General features: G+C 38.6%; 1 long non-coding RNA gene across 3 annotated transcripts; it reads right to left on the bottom strand.

Moving 5' to 3' along the window:
- Nucleotides 1-1,259: 1,259 nt before the first annotated feature.
- Nucleotides 1,260-16,106, bottom strand: LOC125692011 (uncharacterized). 3 transcript variants are annotated; one of them, XR_007376408.1, is made up of 4 exons: nt 16,039-16,106; nt 2,665-2,764; nt 2,401-2,590; nt 1,260-1,980 (listed from the first exon to the last, which is right to left on the bottom strand). It is a non-coding gene; the product is annotated as an uncharacterized LOC125692011 (long non-coding RNA). The 3 variants fall into 3 exon arrangements; XR_007376409.1 differs by lacking the exon at nt 16,039-16,106 and adding an exon at nt 6,317-6,397; XR_007376407.1 differs by lacking the exon at nt 16,039-16,106 and adding an exon at nt 4,343-4,479.
- Between the last annotated feature and the right edge of the window lie 2,564 nt (nt 16,107-18,670).

Raw genomic sequence — 18,670 nt, forward strand, 5'->3', positions numbered from 1 at the left:
CACCACTCTCTGAGTAAAAAAAATCTCTCCCTAACATCCAACTTAAATTTTCATTCTTTTAGTTTACAGCCATTCCCCTTTGACCTATCACTACCAGCCCATATAAAAAGTCAGTTTCCTTCTTTCTTGTCAACTCCATTCAAGTACTAGAAGGCTGCAGTGAGGTCTCCCCAGAGCTCTTTTCTCCAAACAAAACAAGCCCAAATCCTTCAGCCTTTCTTCACAGGAGAGATGCTCCATCCCCGATCATCTTCACAGCCCTCCTCTGGACTGCTTCAACAGCCTCACATCCTTCCTGTGCTGAGTGCTCCAGGGCAGGATATCAGGGATTCTTCCAGACTGTAAAACATTTAACACCTAGAATACATCCATCCAATCAACAACTGCCCCTTTCTTGCTCTATTTGATTGCATGGTCTCCTCTACTTTCCCCATGCCCCTTAATTCTGCTTACTAAACATAAATAGCTTTTATTTTTAATTGTCAGATTCTCTAACACTTTTTCAGTCAGACTCAAAACATACTTCTCACATTTGTTCCATTCCATAGCAGTTACAACAAGACTTGGGAATATGGAAATAGGTTCAAAACCTGCAAAGCAGTAGTAGATCTCGCCACTGTGAATATGTTCTTGAAAACCAATTAAGAGAGATTTTATTTGTTGCAAGATTGTTGAAATAGCCATTCACTCTAAAATAACATTGCAATTTTCCTTGCACTATGCTAAACTGAGATTTTCAGGTCTACTGTTACTTTGTTTTCCAGGATAATTGTTAAGTGTCTGTATAATCAATGAATATTAAGATGTTATAATTACAAAATAAACAAGAGAGTTTGGCAAAGCAGATTATAATAACAAAAAGAGAATTGACAGAAAGCTTACCCATACCCTGGGCTCACCTACCAAACTCCAGCAAAGTGGATCTGCAGAAGAGATCCTTCCCCCCCTCATAGCCAGCTCTTTAATAGGTCTAGGAGGGGCGCAGCCAGGCTCCAACCCTTCCAGCAGCACAGGTGAATTGCCTTCACCTGTGCCCCTCTGCCTGACTCATTGCTTGACTCAAGTGATCAATCAGGGGTTGAGGCTGTAACTCAGCAGTTCGCATACAGTGTCATTTACAGAATGGTTATTCACACATATTGCATAGATTTCTTTTTTTCTTTCTTTTCTTTTTCTTTCTTTCTTTCTTTTTTTTTTTTTTTTTTTGCATAAATTATTCATCTGCCAAATTTCAGTTTTACAAAATGCTTCCTTTATTTTCCTGTCCCTGTGCCCCCATGATCAAACACAGTAGTTCGCGACCATCCTTTGTACACCTAAATGATAGACTTTTCCTTTTGTGCCCAGGCCTTTGTACACTACCTTGCACTATTCAAGTGAAAATCAAAGTTGTGCATGTGATTCTCTCAGGTTTTTTGTTGTGTCCATGAGTAAAAAAAAAAAGTTAGCAGACTCCATGCATGCTTCAGGCCACTTTGAAAATGTAGCTCAAAATCTTCCTGTTTTAATTAAACTCTCCTTTGTCTTTTCTGAATGCCTCTTAATATTTTAACATCTTTTGCTTGTTTTGTTTTGCTTTGTTTCCAGCTATACTGCCAAAAGGAAAAACCTTAACTTTCTCACTGAACTCTGTCAAAAATACTTCCATTTTGACATGAGTAAGGAGCCTTTGTGGAGGTGGATTAATTACCTTATGATAACCGTTCTCATCTCAGAGAAAGTTAGCCCAAAAACCAGGTTAATCTAGTCAGGATCTCTTTTCCACATATCAAACTCACTATCCACTATTGGCAGTACTGGTGGAGGAGGGAGAAGGGAAACTGAAAAGGAGCATATATCCTGATAGTCTATTTAAGGCAACATTAATTGATTCCTAGATACAGGCCTCGAGGATCACCCAGCTGAGGGAGGTAGAACCAGAGTACACTGTTTTTGGCATTTTCTCTCTTGCTTCTCCTTTTCCTCCTGGCCAGGACCAACCTTCAGGCAAAGGAGAAACAATTTTGTACAGGTTAGAATGAACAGCCTCCTGCAATGCCCACATCTGCCAGATGACCTGGCTCCCCTCTGCTCTTCTTATGATGATCCTAATACAGTGAGTCAGAAACCAGTTTTTCTTCAATTCTTGCTATAAGCACTCAGCTTGTTTCTGTACAGGAGATAGCATAGCGGGACCCACTGCTCAGGCATTTCAGGGCACTCTTTGATGCAAGACAATAGCAGAAGCATAAACAACCTGCCCACAGCCACACATTTAATTGAAAGCTGCAACCTGCTTACTAAGACTGCTACTATTACAATTTTAATTAACCTCTGCACTTTCTGCAAGCTATTTCATCTATGGACTGAATTAAGCAGTTCTCGCTCCCGTCATAACCTGCCCACTCCCAATCCACACACCTCTGAAATGACTTAGCTTTGTGTGGAGGTGGCACAAGGTGCCAGTCTGAGATCTGGACTGCTGAAATGTCTGCAAGCCGGGATATACAGCTTACAGTTTGACAAAAGATCAATCTTCATTTTCTTCTTTATATCTCTTTGGGTTCAGCTCTGGAATTGTAAGCCATCTGGATGTAAAAACTCCTCCATTCTAAGAAAAATCACCTGAATTAGAGGCAGTAGACAAAGAGGGAAGAAAATGTTTGCTTTTCTTTTTCCACTCACCTTTCCAGGGATAGAATTTCTCCTTCTTCTACTGCTGTTCGTCACTTTCATTACATCTTCATGGACTCCATCAGTTTCCTGTTTCAGCCTCTCTACTAACCTAGGAAAAAAGAAAAAGAAACCCCTGTCACTCCTCTTTTAGAGGCTTGTGACTCTTTTTATTACATGCCTATCATTTCCAGACTGGCCCCTTTACATTTCTGTGTGAAGATTGACTGCTCTACAACATTTACTATCAGTGAAACTACAATCCTTGCCACTTTTGGTCAATCAAAATACAAAAAGACATCAGAATTTTTTAGTATCCAGTCCAGCTTGCGTTAAAATCAATGGGAGTTACATCAGACCTCCTAGAGTGTAAAAATTACAATTTTCATGCTCAGATGATTCCAAAATAGCAGATTTTCTCCAGCTTTTGAAAACGATACAGCCCTAGACTGAAAATATAAAATTATTCTGATATGGGATTCTGAAGCATGAACAAAAGATGTTTTCAAACTTTTGCATCAATTTCAAGGAAAATAACTTAAAAAGTGTCACATCTGCTGGACTATTTCAGGGAAAATGACCTTTTTTTGGCACAGATAACATGTCCAAGCAGGTGACACTGCTGATTAAAAATGATAATTGCTCTTAACTACCATGAGCTGGATGACTTTCTTCTCTCCCTCTGAACGGATTACAAATTTTCTGCCTCAGTGGCCATAAAGCAGAGTTATGTTCTAGAGGGGGAGAGTCCAGCCCTATTCCACCACCCTCAGGGAGGAGACAGCTTGTTGCCAGCAATAGCACAGCATCTTGTCCTCCCCAGGATTGGAAGGGGCTCCATGTTTGGCTGGGCTTCCCCATAGAAATGGCTCTGTCCTGCATGAGGCAAAATGAATGACAGGAAGTGCAGAGCCAAATGCCTAGAGCCAGTATTGTAACATTTTTCTTTGGTCTTCTTATTCTCTCTCTTTCCAGGGAGACACGGATATTTCTCCTTTGATTCTATTCATTTTCACAATGACTTAAGCCACCTGAGAGGCATTCAGGACACCTAAGAGCACATGTGGCTCTTTGGTTCAGTTGCATTCCAGCCAGGCAAGGAAATAGCTCTGACAGAGAAGGATCTGGGGGATGGTACACAAAGGAGAACATCCAGTGGCCCATTCCAAACCTGATTAGAATTTCTTAACAAAAGATGAAAATTCTTTAATCGTTATTCAAGGTTAAGAGGTTCACATTTTATTCCCATGTGCTCTGACCTTCCCTAATTAGCACTCTGTTGGTATTTCACATATGAAATATGAATAAGCTATTCATTATCACCACAGCCATTATTCTTCTGAAAGCTACCAGAAAGAAAAAGTTGCTTCTTTTCATAGGAGACAAGGTCAATCTACTCTATTAGTTGACTAAACTTGAATAATGTATAAACTGTTTTTCACAGCAGACTTTCTCAGTTGGACAGGTGATAAGAAATGAAGAAATGCATACCCATAATGATGGTCAAGCAGCAAAGATAATCTACTACTTGGAAATATTTTTACTGTGATACATTTGCTACCTCTACCTATTTGATACCTGCAGTACCATTTGGAGTGAGTGGGTCTTTACAGATAGAAAGCTGACTGTATTATCTCTTCACTTCAATTCCTTCTTTTTAAGAAAGTGGGAGTTATGATGCAGTCCATACCTGGCAGTGAAGATAGATCAGGAATTTTATAGCAGGAAATATTTTTTGTGTCTGATGGTTGGTATCAGATAAATCTCCACTCAGTGCCTATGTTTAGTAAGCCAGCTGATGTGCTTACAGAGAGGTAACAGCTTTCACTAGGTGACCTAAAACAGTTGAAAAAATAGATGAATCCTTGGCATAAGAGCCTTTCTGGAGGTTACAAAATAAAGCTGAACTTTGCTGATGTTTGTCTTCAGGCCTGAGGAAGTTCACGCGTGCCAAAAACCTTGTCTGCTTTCTCCAGCTGTATCGCTTCACTCACAATTCTTTCTTACCTCTCCCTTCAAACCTTGCCTTGATACATCCTTAGGGCATCACAGCACAACAACATTACTGCTAATTATATTAACTCATCTCACATAATGAGAACTAATGAGAATTCTGCCATACTGTAGACAGGTCAGGAGCGTAGTTCAGCACCAAAGACATTCTTAGCATTTCTTAGCCTTTTTTTTGTTCAGTGTTATTTCTACATAATTTATTAGCTTTATTGTTGAACATACATATGGAACACAGTAACACACACACCAATTTCTTCCTCCTCTTTCCAGTGATGAAGTTTTGTACTTCTGGGTCTATTCTAGGAAATGGATTTCATATCAAATAATTGCATCATTGCTTATCTATGTCTTTGCTTCTAAAACTAAAGTGAAAATTGCATATTTTTCATAGAGGCTGTTTTTTTAGTATCTTCTATCTTTGACCCAAATTAATACCTCTCTAATATCAAAGGAATATGAAAAAATGCTTTGTTTACAACGCAACCTTCAGATTCTGTAATGGCAAAACCGAAATGACTCCAATCTACAGCATGAGGAAAATTTTACATCCTTTTTTTCCAAGTATCTCTTCCTGATTAAAAACAAACAAACAAAAAAAAAAAAAAACAAAAACCAAGAGACAAAATTAATATCATGCAATATAGCATATGCTCAGTTCCTTAATCACACGTATTCTTTAACAATTTAGCTACAATGGCTGTACAGCGGCTTTATATCTTAAAAAAGTGACAATGTGTGAAAACTAAAGTCTAGAATCATAACACATACATTTTGTATTTTGAGTCTGATATGTGAGCTTCGTGATGCTATCAGAAATTTTAAATTCTTCCATATATATATATATATATCTTATATATCATATATATATCTTATATCTATCTATTTCTTATATCACTTCTATTCAAGTGAACAGACGAGGAGTAAAGCTGAGTGTCAGTAGCAGGACTTGAATATTTGCATTACACTTATGATCAGTGCAGATGGGTATGGTGGCCCACATACAGAAACAACACCATCTGAAAACTGAAGCCATTCTTCTCAGAAAGCTTTGCTCTCACAAAAAGATGCTGACCTCAAAAGAGTGTGACTGTACTTTAACCCTGGTTACATTCACTGCACTGTTGCAGCATCTTTGCTTTGATATAAGCACACCATTTCCATGTAACATCAGTATGGTTTTTGTGGAGCACTTTAAAAACTGAACACTTGTTGACTGACGTGGTTCGTCTGTATCTCAGATCTGTGATCCTTTCATGTACCTTTGGCTAATCAGGAAACTACAGCTAATGAAGGCAAGAGAAGTGTCTGTTTAGTGTCTGCATTGCTGCCCAGAGAAAGGTTGCCATACGTGACTCATTAGCGTATCGCATTTAGCAGCACTGATGTAATGCCTCTGGAGAAGGCACATTTTCTCTTTCCTGAGGAAAAAGAAAGAAATAAGGTTTTTGAAGAGTTTTTTTTAACCACACTTTATCCATGCCCAATCTCAAATACAATTGATTGCTATGTGTGGGGTTCATATTCAACCCTATTTTGACTGAGAGCCACTTTCCATGCAGCACGAGCTCAGAGCTGTTTCATGGTGAAAGGGCAAGTAATACACTAGCTGTACAAGCGTATATCTCCATGTATGCACTGAGCAGTTAGTTACCTCAGGTGAAGTTAGTGAGGTTACATGCACAGATGTGTTAGTCTAAGACACAGCAATATATCACCCACTCTTGGTTATTGCCTACAAATAAGAACAAATGGAAGTGTGTGAGAAGAACTTGTTTCCAGAAGTCTTCTATCCAAATGCTGTTCAGGCTGACTACAGCAGTCACATATGCACAACAAAATCTAAAATCTAAAATGCATGATCTCTCCAAAATTCTTTAACATTTGTTTCAAAGTGTTTTGATTTTGGAGATATTAAACCATTTCAGTTCCAAAGATTTTTTTTCTGTTTCTTTTTTTTCCTGCATTGCCCTAATACAGACATAAACTTGTTGATTTCAGAGCACATTATTAGCACAAATCCTCTCTATCTATGGAAGTGACTCTACATATGAAAGTCTGCATTTGCTCATGCCTTTATATCTCTGCAATCATCCATCTATGGCTGAAGAGTTTAAGGTCAGCAGAAAGTAAAGTCTTTGAATGTAATACAACTATAAGCCCATTCTGAGGATTTGCTTAAATCTTCCCTGAAATTCCATTGTTTCCCATATCCTTATGCCCTAGCTTGCATGTGGCCTAAGTGCTATCCTAATACCATTAGTAGTCATTTCACAAGTGCTCTTTAATGAAAAAAAACATAATTCTTGTCTGTGTGAAGGACAATAATAAATCAAAAACTTGGTTTAAATTCTTCAGGTCAGATTTGCTAAGTCTCCCCTTAACACATTTCTCATGATGAGCTTGATCATTAATTTCTGTAAGAGAGAAGGCTATGTGACATGAAGCAAAATGGTGAAAGCAGCGTTTTCCAGTCTGCAGCACTTACACCTTTTAGATGCTTCTCACCTTAAATGTTAAATTAACGATAACATTCTTACAGAAGCAAAAGAATTCTGGAATATTTGCAATGGAAGAAATGGGGCAACAAGTTGGATGTTATGGACAAAAATAGGGTTGAGCCAATTCCTCAGAGCTTGCCTGGAAAGTTGTTACAAAGGTGATGCTGTTTTCTGTGATGCTAATGTCCAAGCCCGTGACAGTGTCAAGTCACAGACAAGTGTCTTCCCATGACAACTAGACATTAAGATCCTTCGCTTTCTTGATAAGTTGGGTGATATTATTTAAGCAGTAAAGTCAAGGAATTTAAATTGGACATCTCTGAAGTAAAATGTGATATCCATCACTTTCAGCGATAGTGGTGACCTCTTCCTGGCTATATTAGTGGAAAGTTAGGATCATAATTAAGTGTCATAATTTCTTCTTCAGAAGTAGATGAAAACAAACTGTCTTTTTCCCCAGGGCAAGTAAACCTGAAAAATACTGTGTCCCTTTGAATCCCCTTTATGAAAAAGGTTTTTCATTTTGCATGTAGAAGAACAAGTTCTTCAAGTAGCCCTTGTAAGAACAGTATTAAGACATTTGTGAAAAATATGTTATGTTATTTTATCAGCTATGTATATTTAGGGTAAGGAGGATAAGATGGTCAAAAGTTACATCGAGTACTTCCAGGATCTGAGTTCCTAAACATCCTGATGAAGAAGCTTGCTAAATGCCCTTGTCTCCTTTACATCTTGTATTGCTGATGGTCTTTTTCACAGAAACTAAATGGTCAGGAGGAAAGCCATCACAAGATTCACGTGGCAGTTTTACTCAGAACTCTGACACAATTTTTAACTATTTTTCACTGAAGAAAAAAAATGAAGCTTTTTCTTGAGTTTATTGCTTATGTCTTTTTGGATAATAATATTTTAAATGAAAACTAGCATTAACTTTAAAGTGAAAAAGGGCATTATGTATTATGGCCAGTTCTATTCTGTTATGCATCTACACAGCTGAAGTACTGTTCTCTTTTTACACCTGTTACAAGAATAGCAATTTGCAACACTGAGATGAAAAAAAAAAAAAAAGTTAAATAAAAAGTCCTGCAATGCAACAGCTCACCCATACTGGCAAAAATGGCCAGGGTGCAGGAAATAGCAAGCAGCAGACAAAACACACACTTTCCTCAATGAGAATCACTTTCTGTTCTACTTATCACTAGTGGGGCTACGCAGCTGAAAGGATATGAAACATGCTTTCATCCTTTTCAGGACTATTAAAGAAATCTTTGGTGACCTGAATTGAATCAACAACTTCTTGAGAAGATATCAGCCTATGCAGGAGGTTGTAATATACTGACTTGTATTTATTTTATGTTTGAACGTTTTCTAAACCAAGAGAAATCCAAGTGTGATTACATGAGAACTGGAGTATACAATAAGGAGAGCAGGTGCTGCTGTGACTGGTGTTCAGAGCTCTAATTAACAGCTGGCATGCTTTTCTTAATCTGCTCGAGATATCAGCCTGCTAAACTGAAACACAAAGTTCCCCTGAGCTCCAAGAATACTGGGTGCACAACTCATTACTCCTTGTGGAGCCAAATGCTAATTTTAAGTGCTATTCCTCACTGTCTGAAGAACACTGCTGGTTTAAATGCTTGCAAATCTGACAAACTGGCATTTTTGAATGGATGTTTTAAAAAGGAAATATTCGTGTTATAGCTTCAAATACCTAGACTTAGAAGGAAAATCCTGAAATGTAGGTCACGTAGAGTTTGGTCTGGAACCTCACAGAAACAGGACAATGATCCTCTTCTACTGTGAAAATTAATTGGAACTGAGATGTGAGCACTGAGAATAACAACACTTTTCAGCAGTGGGTAACAATCAGCAAAGGAACTCTAGACAAGGAGGATATAGCAGCACCATTATAAGAATTTCTTATAGGGGCACAGAAAGCTTTGCCACAGATGAATTAAATGTCATTCTCTTAGCAAAGGAAACATTTAGTGCTTTTAAATTGAACACAGGTGCAAATGCCAGCATGGTGCCACAGAAAAGCACTATCAAGCTTGAGAGAAAAGGAAATAGCTGATTCATGCTGGGAGAAAATGTCTGCCTGCCCTCTGGCAGGTGATGAGGAGAATATAGGGATAAACCTTTGATGGAAGATAGAACAGGGTATATCCACTCAAAGGCTTCACACTGTAATTTATGTCTAATCTGATGAACATGTAGAAATGGAAACATTTCTATTTGATCTAACTTTGAAGTTGGTCCTGCTTCGTACGTGTGGTTGGGCCAGATGACCTTCTGAGTTCCCTACCAAACTAAATATTTCCTATGATTTTATGCTTATCTACAGGTAAATTTTTTTCTGTTAAATATTTTTCCTCTTTCAAAACATCTGTGAAGTTCTGCCTGAAGCCTTCAGAAAGAGAGCAGTCTTGTGTGTGCAGTTGGCAACTCCCATGAGAGAGGCTGCCACGTGGGCTGAGTTTGGCACCCACGATATCTCTCAGAAATGGATAGACATGCCTTTTGATGTACAATCATAGCAACCATAAGCGATTATGTGGTTTATGAGGAAAAAATTCTATCACAAGCATACGAGTGAGAAAACTTAGAGCAATTTAGTGTGGAGTTAAAATAATTGACTTTATTCTAATTAAACATCCACAGACAAAAATAAGCTGCATGAGAGAGGTGGGAGAAGTTAGAGCCCAGTAGAAGGGCTGTCATCCTCAGCAAGTCTTTTTCTGGAAAGGAGGAAAGGGAATTAAAACTCATTATAATTGTGGAATGTGAAAAAAGTGTGACTGATCTATCTGTTCATGCCATGAACTTGTGACATTCTGCAGCCCTGGTCCCTCAGCTGTGTGGTTGTGGGACCGGGCTAGACACTGCAGCTTCTCTCTATGCACTGGTCTGTGGTTTAATTTCTCCAGAATCAGGGCATGGCAAAGGATTTAAGATCCCAGGATTTACAATGAGTGAATACAGTTCGCAAAGGCTATGAATGTATGGGAGGTCTGTGCTACACAAACCTGTCTTCAAACGTCGTACTTTAATGTCCTCCTAGTTCTGACAGTACATATGGGATGCTATTTTAGGATATAAATACTTTTTTTTTTTTCAGTGCAATATCTGAGAACAGTATTTATACACAAGCATAGAAAAATACATTGAAGAAGCTTAAATAAGTGCAAGTCTGATTAACAAACAAAACAAAAAGAAGTGAAAAGCAAACAAATAAAACATTAGGTGGCAGTTTGATAGGTGAGATGTGAATAGAAATTGTGAGAGCCACAGCTGATGTGAAATCTTGAACAAAATAGCTAAGGCTTTTAGTACAAGGTTACTAGGCTAGCCTGTTCCTATCATCTATAATGAATTGATGGCAGAGGCTTTATTATGACAAATGATTTGCTTAGAGGCACTAGATAATATTCCATAATCTGGGACAAAATATAAAGTGAAGGAGGGCATGCAAAAAATGATGTAAATACCTGTATTATTGTATATAAATATTTATAAGCCTGAAAAATTGTAGCTCAATGCATATCCTATGCATAGGTGTATTATAATACTGCATTCTTCATGAAACAACAGAAATAGAGTGCTGCCCCCGTACTCCTCATATTTATACCACAACAAAATATAAAGAATTTGTGAAAGTTAATTGTTCTGCACATCTTTAGATATGTTGGCGAATAGTTATTTCATTTAATTTTGCAGAAACAGACATTTCTTGTCAGACAGATTTCTCAGGTTCAGCAGGGAATTTCTGTTCTAAGAAAATAGCAAAACACCCATCCAGCATAGCTACTAAGACATATAGACTGTTCTAAATCAGTTGGAGAAGGGCCTTGGGTGGCATTCCCCCATTTAACTGTGAGAGAAACAAGAGGCTTTTCTGGGGTGGCTTGCTTGGAGAGGAATATTCTCTCAGTCTAGATCCAATAGCCTATAAAAATTCAAGTTTCTTCAAAAAGCATGTGGAAAATCCATACTCACTCCCTTACCCTCTCTGACCTGACTTCTTCTCCAGCTATCTGATGACTACCCACTGGTTAGGCTATTGGTTGTCTCTTTCTCACCCATGAGATATTTAACCATTTACACAAAATGGAAGAGTCCCAGTAAAAGGCAAAGACTAAAAGCAGAAGATTGGCCCTGAGGGCTGGCAATTAGAGAGCTCATCTGGAATGGCAGAAAATAGTTTGCTTTTTCTTTCCCAGGGAGCATTTAGTCATTTATGCAACCCACTGTTGATTGTAGCTGGGACTTTCAGGATTGGTGGTCTGATCATGGGTTCATACAACCTATGATACAAAATTTTCTTATTTCTAATATTAAAACAACATACAACCTCAGCTTTATTTCATATCAGTCTTTTTATCCTCTTGCATGACTGGTTTGGTAGGAGGTAATCTTACAGCTAGCCACAGCACTATACATAAACACATAGATATACACACCCATAAGCATGTATGTCTTCAGAAAGCTCAGCCCTTCTCTACAGAACATTTATCTTACTTAGCAAGCGGAGAGAGAATTGATTACATTTGCTGTTGTGTTTTTTCTTTTTCCCCCCACAGAAACCAGGACATTAGTTAAACAGTAGTCTGGGTGCATAATCCTCAGGAAATAGCTAGTTATGCATTTATGGATGATGAATCTGGCATGTCACATTGCTATGTGAAGTGCCCTGTTTATTGTTATACCTTACAGCACTCCATTTTTCCTCCTCTCTATATATAAAGCAATGAAAAAAAGAATCTGTTTATTTAGAAAATTTAACTGACTCTCTAAAATGAAATTCAACATACTGTGCAAACTTTTATTAACTTGAAATCTCACTTTACAACATTTTGTTTCACTGCATATGTATTTACTTACGTACAGTAGTAAAGGATTTGATAGGGATTTTTTACATTTGATCACCTGTGACCAGGAAGACACAGTTTCTTCCTGCTTCTCTTAGCACAGACAGATGCTGTAGTCAAGAGAACGCTGCGTGCCTCTCAGTAACTGAGATCTGCAATGGTTGGTATTTCCTATAGGGTATGTGGGAAATATATTGCTTTCCACTTTCTGAAAAAGTTATATTGTCTTTCCTGAATTTATTTATTTATCTTTAGTAACCAAGAAAATGTAATGACAATTAAAGTTTACAGGAAGAATAGAAATGGATGCATCCTAACAGATAAATTCGGACAGTTTCCTAAAAAACTCTGGCTTCCTGCAGAGTACACAGCATGAATAGTGAAATGGTTGAGGGGGGAGAATAAAGGAGTTTGTCTTGGCACAGCTGAACTCTATGAATCAGCTTTTTGGAGGAAAAGAAGTTGAAACTTTAACTTCTAGTGTATTTAACACTGCAAGTGACAGATTCTTGTACTTCATGAGAAAAATGAACTGGAGACATTAAAATACCATTAGCAGTTTGATTTCCTCAACCTCCTGCTCCATGTGAAACCTCCTCTAGGCAACTAACGACTTGATCCATTTCAGGAATCACATGAATCTCTGAGAGCATTTAAAATCAGCTCTCATTTTTGGAGAATGTTTTGAGAGCAGCATCTCTTCTCTGGACTGAAAGATAACTGTTCCTCTTGTGACCTTTCCTTTCCTCAATAGCCTCCACGTTCTCTGCTCTCCATACCCACTGCCACTGTCTCATTCATGGCCTCATTCCCCATTACTGGATTCTCCAGAGTAATTTCACTTTGGGTTTTCACACAGTGACAGGGCCCAGTGTGGGTGGAATATATGTCTCCCTCAGCTCTTTCATTCATCAGCCTGTCATGGTTCTTTCACCTGTAGCATCAGACTGCCGTTCTACTCTTCAGTATTTCAACTACAAAAGAACCTAGTGAGGTAAAAATACACAAATACCTGCAAGTCCTGACATGATCTCTGACAGTAGTTCAAGTGTGGTGAGATCACTCCTCAGTTCTTTAACTTGAGCTAAAAGTCTGGATTCAACATAAGTTTAGTTGCGCCCCCCTCCCCTTTCTTATGGAGGTAGTATCTAAGTAATCAGAAGAGTAAGTGATTTGCAAAACACAGACAAAAACAGGTAGCAATGGCAGGGAGTAAGATGTCAGAGCACCCAAAAGAAGTGGAAAGACTGGTCAGGCCTCCTGAGCCCCGAGGCCAGATGAGGAGCAAACATCTCACAAAGCTGGGCAGAGCAAAGTAGTTAAGAAACCAAGGCGAGGAGAAGAAAACCAGAAGACTAACCTTATAATATGGCTGTCTCTTCTGATACTGATTCAGAGATAAAGCACTGAAGCTATTTCATTAAATTTATTTTCATTTTATGGAAAACTCTATGAAATGAGGTAAGAGCAGAACTTTGCACTACTTCTCGGCAAGTGTTTGAAATTGAAAAACAGAACTGAAATCTGCTGTCAGTCAGATTTCACTCAAGAATATGCTGAAGATTGAAACCTAATCTCATCAAGTCCATTGTGCATAAAGCCTACAGTTTAGGTGAACCAAGATGAATTTGGTATTCCTGGAATGAATATTCCAAATATCCAATGGAATGACATCCAAATATCTCAAATAAAATGCTTTCATGTTGTGTTTGTACTGTAAATGTTTTTTTTTTTTTTTTAAATAAAACATTCAGAGCATCTCCAACCTCTTTTGCTGAAGAAGCACAAACAAGGACACAGAAAAATGTAGATCAAAGAAGATACATTCATTCAGATTCTTTGCATTATCTTCATGCTCTCATCCCTGGGTATTAGGTGTGAGACATTCCCTCTCAGCTGGATTTTTTTTTTTCCTCCAAAGTTTCACATGTAACACTTTACCTTCCAAAAGCATCTAGTGAAAAAAAACTGAGAGGTAGAATAAGAGCTGGAAAACCAGTAAGCCAGTCCTATGGCAATTAAGACAGACATTTATCTAAGATACAGGAAGGCTGTTTGAAGTTCACCTTTCACACCACAGAGAGGATGGATGGGAAGCTATCTAGAGTATTGGAAAAACTCCCAGAAGTAGCTTATCAGTCTTTCTTTCCTCTTCGCCAATCATTTCTGCTCTTCCTTTTCCATTGCTATTAAAACACCATGATAATATGAAATAATTCAGTGGAGCCCTATTAAAACTGAGGAAAGAGGCACTGACTCTGCGCAGGGACTTATGATTCTTTTCCAGAAGTGGCAGTGGTTAATGACAGTTATTTTGGACTTGATGTAACAAAGTTGTTTACATGCTAGCAACATCAGTACTCATTCTGCCTACTACATCTGATTCTTTTTTCTCCCTCTTGCAAATGTGAGAGATGAGGTTAGCTGCTAGTTTATTAAGATGGATTGCACAATCCTGGAAACTTTAATAGTAGTGTGAGCCTTGGGATCACCCACATGAAACATAGTGGTTATTCAGAAAACTACACACCATCCCACAGTGCAGTATGGGCTGCTCACTATTGCTGAGGCTTTTTGAAGAAATCAGCTGTTTTCTGCAGAAGATTCCACATGGAGTCTGCCTAAACTGCTGCCTCAGTGTTTCTCTCTATATCCTGAAACATGTACAAGGTCCACATGTAACATTTATAACCAAGATTCATAGTTCATTCATAGTTTGTCTTCCTCAGGGACTGTTGATTATACCGTTGTATTTCTATTTCTGTTGTCACAAAGGGAGTTCTGTACATGAATCAGCATGTTAGGTTGTTTTCTTTTAATTGCTTACAAATTCTGATGATCAGAAGTTTCAAATGAGCTCAAATGAGCAACTCAGCAGTAGCTGGGAAAATATGTCAAGCCTACCAGTGCAAAATAATTCATTACAGAGCTGAATTCTTTACTGTCCTCATACTCAACCACATGCTTTCCAATACAGCCTTCAGACAAGATTTTGGAGGCAGAAGTCTTATGATCCAGAGATCATAACTTTAGATAGGAGGAATAATTTTAGATAGATTTGGAGGGAAGTGAGGTAGTAAAAGGCTGGGGATTTAACCAGGCCTTGTTACCTCAGGGTATACTAGTTCTGCCTTTTGGCAGGCATCACATTGAAAGCAGATGACAAGTCACCCTATACAGGGAAATTAACAGAGGGCAGGATTACAGAGGTAGGGCCTGTTATGGACAGATGCCTTTAAAGTTGTAGATAATGAAGAGAAATACACGATCTTTAGAAATCTCCAAACGCTGGGGAATAAGACTATAAACCTATTTGGGTTTGTCAACTGATGTTACCAAGTTTTGGCATGTAGAAGTCATTTGTGAAAACCCTCAGCCATTGTTTCTTCAGATAGTTTCCCACTGATCTTAATGGAATCATTATTTAATTCCTACCTTTTACAGGGGGAAAGAAGCAACAGTACAGACCATCATCTTGTTATAACATGTGGGTATCCAACCTTTTGGCATGCCTGGGCCACACTGAATAAAGAGGAATTGTCTTGGTCCTCATATATGTAAGTTGCTTCAAAAGTAACGTCTCCTATTTACTTCCATGGAAACTACAACCAATACAAAGAGTACACCGTTATCTGATAGAGCAAGTCTGGTGGTGTACCATTAGCTGTACATTTTCCCAGTGATGAATGAGAGCCTGCGCAACACATTCATAGAAATCTTCAAAGGTGACCCACTGTCACCACTGCAGAAACATACCACCCACTGCTTCACTGTGCTCACATCCACAGCTTGTTCTCCATAAACATTCAGTAAACACCAGTGAATGTCAAGGGGAGCCATTTTTTTCTGCATAGAGGAATTTAATTACACACCTTTGCTTCATACAAACTTATATGTCAGTGTATAATCAATGGATATTAAGATGATATTATTATGAAATAAACAAGAGAGTCAGGCAAAGCAGATTACAATAACAAAAAGAGAATTGACAGAAAGCTTACCCGTACCCTGGGCTCACCTACCAAACTCCGGCAAAGCAGATCTGCAGAAGAGATCCTTCCCCACTGGTAGCCAGCTCTTAAATAGGTCTAGGAGAGGCGGAGCCAGGCTCCAACCCCTCTGGCAGCACAGGTGAATTGCCTTCACCTGTGCTCCTCTGCCTGACTCATTGCTCGCCTCAGGTGATCAATGGCCATGACTCAGCAGCCCCATACAGTCAGACACCGTTCTGTCAGACTGCCCCTCTGTTCCCATCTGTCACATGTTAACAACATAGACTGGAATACTGGTGGGAAGGTTCAGCCTCTGCTGCCATACCACCAACACGAGCCTCATGTTGCAAGTCCACATCATAAAACAAGAGGCATTACTTTTGGAGCAGCCTTTGTAAAATATACAATACTTCTAATAGATAAGTAACATAACATTTTAATTTTTAATATTAATTAAAAAAGAGAGAAGGGAGAGAAATAAAATTATTAATGTGACATTGGACACTGTTTTTCTCAAACAAATGCTTCAGGCTGGTTAGATAGCAGTGGTTGCCATTCTCAGTGAGCTCTCAAGGTGCTCATCAGAGAATTTTGATGAAATTTTACTCTTGCTGTACTTCTCCTTGACAATTGTTCACAAATGTGTATACTGCCAAAAGTGATGACATGAATAAGTTGTGTTTGTAAAGTGAGGGATATTTCTTTCTGGTAAGAGAGGTCTTATGAAAGTCTGGTAAAGAGACATGGTCTGATTTTTGAGATGAATATCTGATTGCATCTCTATAGATTCCATTTGAAAATTCACAGGTAACACACGTACATAACTGAAAATAATGCTGCAAACATAAATTCATGATTTTTTTTTTTTTTTTGCAATCTTGAAACTTATTCTCAAATTCTTTTATCAAAACAGAAAGCAAAGCTGTGTACTCTTTGCTGTTCAGAGCACTGTGTTTAGCCACTGAATCAAAACGCATACAGTTACTTGCCACTGCTTGAGTCAGCACTGCCCAGCACTGTCCTCCCGATGCCCTGGTTTCAGTCAATACAGCATTAATACTGCACTGACATTTTGGATGTTGCTGAGCAATAGGTGCATACTGGGGCCGCTCCACAAGGAAGAGCCACCATCTTTATAGCATGGGACAGGCAGCAGCTTCAATGCCAGTTATGCTGGGCTGCATGCAGGCTCCGGGCTGTGGGTTGGACATACCTGTTACAATGGCTTCATTCATCTTTCTACTGTAGTCATTTGGTCTGTGCATTTCTTAATATTCCTGAGATGGGAGGGAGAAGGTGATAGAGGGAAAGATTCCACGCTCTCATAAAGGAAAGCTTGTAAAGAACAAGTCCTTTGAGAAGTTGTAGGATGTGTTTGACCTTTCATACTGTAACATCTTTAATTCAGATCCTGTGCAAGGTTTAGCTGCTGGCGCTTCAACAACCTAAGCCTTTCCAATCTGCACTTGCACAGTTTAAGTTAGCATTTACATAGTATCTCTTTCCTGAGTGATCACAATATTTCTGTTACTGTTCACATTTTACAGTAACAATTTAGCAAAATAATATCCGTGTTTGCACTAGTCTAAAAGGCTGTTCTTTCAAGTCTTTAAATGGCTGAATGTGTGACTGCTCCCTGACTCTTAACTTATTCTTGAAAATAATTAAATAATCCAATGTTATTTAATTGTTATTGACACAGCATGCAATAGATTGCTTGCTGCTTTCTGTCATACACATATCACCTTGGTGAACTTAATCCCACCAGGAACAAATTCTGAAGCACACTGTAAACACTGTTTAAAGTCCCTCTGTGAAGTGAGGTCTCTTTACAGCATTGTGATTATGATTAATTTTATTACTCTGCATCACCTTGCAGTGTTTGGTAGCACAAGGTGTTCTTTGCATTTTTATTTGAATCACACAACATTCAGCGATATGTTTGGAGTAGTAATATTACCTACAGTCACTGGAGATAGCCACAGTCCAGCTAACAGCCCTGGCATTTTGGGACTGTGGCTTGGAGCAGCATTGATATTGCTGACCACTGTGATGGACTCTTCCCCCAGCCCTCCCCAGCATGCCAGGTGCATACTCCTCAACTGATGAAGCAAAGGTTTGACACAAACAAGAATTTCCCTAAGCATGGGAGGAAAAAAAAAAAAAAAAGATTTAAGTTTAGTATACGAGTAAAGTGTCCAGATTGCTTACAGCCATATCTTTTGTTACTAAAATAGAATGTGCAAAAGCCATGTGATTAATCACAAGTCCAGGGAATAGCAGTCATACAAAACTGATATTGTGGTTTAATAGTAGATACAAACGACTATGCAGAAGGAATTTCAATATTAAAATAGAACATCTTAACTTAGTTAAACATAAAAGCAGAGCAGCATTATGGGTAGCTAAGTTATACTTTCAAGAGTACCAAAAATTTCATTAGAGAGACAGGACTTCCATTCTGGGTTCCTGGTAGCTTGAAAGTTAAGTGCATTTCTTTAGCTTTTGGAGAGGAAGTCAACACACAAAGCTTTTGAAAACTAGGTGCTGGTATGGTCTGATGATAAACAAGGCTCAAATCCCTTGCCTTGTGGAGCAGAGGTGAAAGACCATCTGCCAGTGTATGTTGCTATTATGTTCTCCTTTC

Source organism: Lagopus muta, chromosome 4, assembly GCF_023343835.1.
Source record: "Lagopus muta isolate bLagMut1 chromosome 4, bLagMut1 primary, whole genome shotgun sequence".
Taxonomy (NCBI): Eukaryota; Metazoa; Chordata; class Aves; order Galliformes; family Phasianidae; genus Lagopus; species Lagopus muta.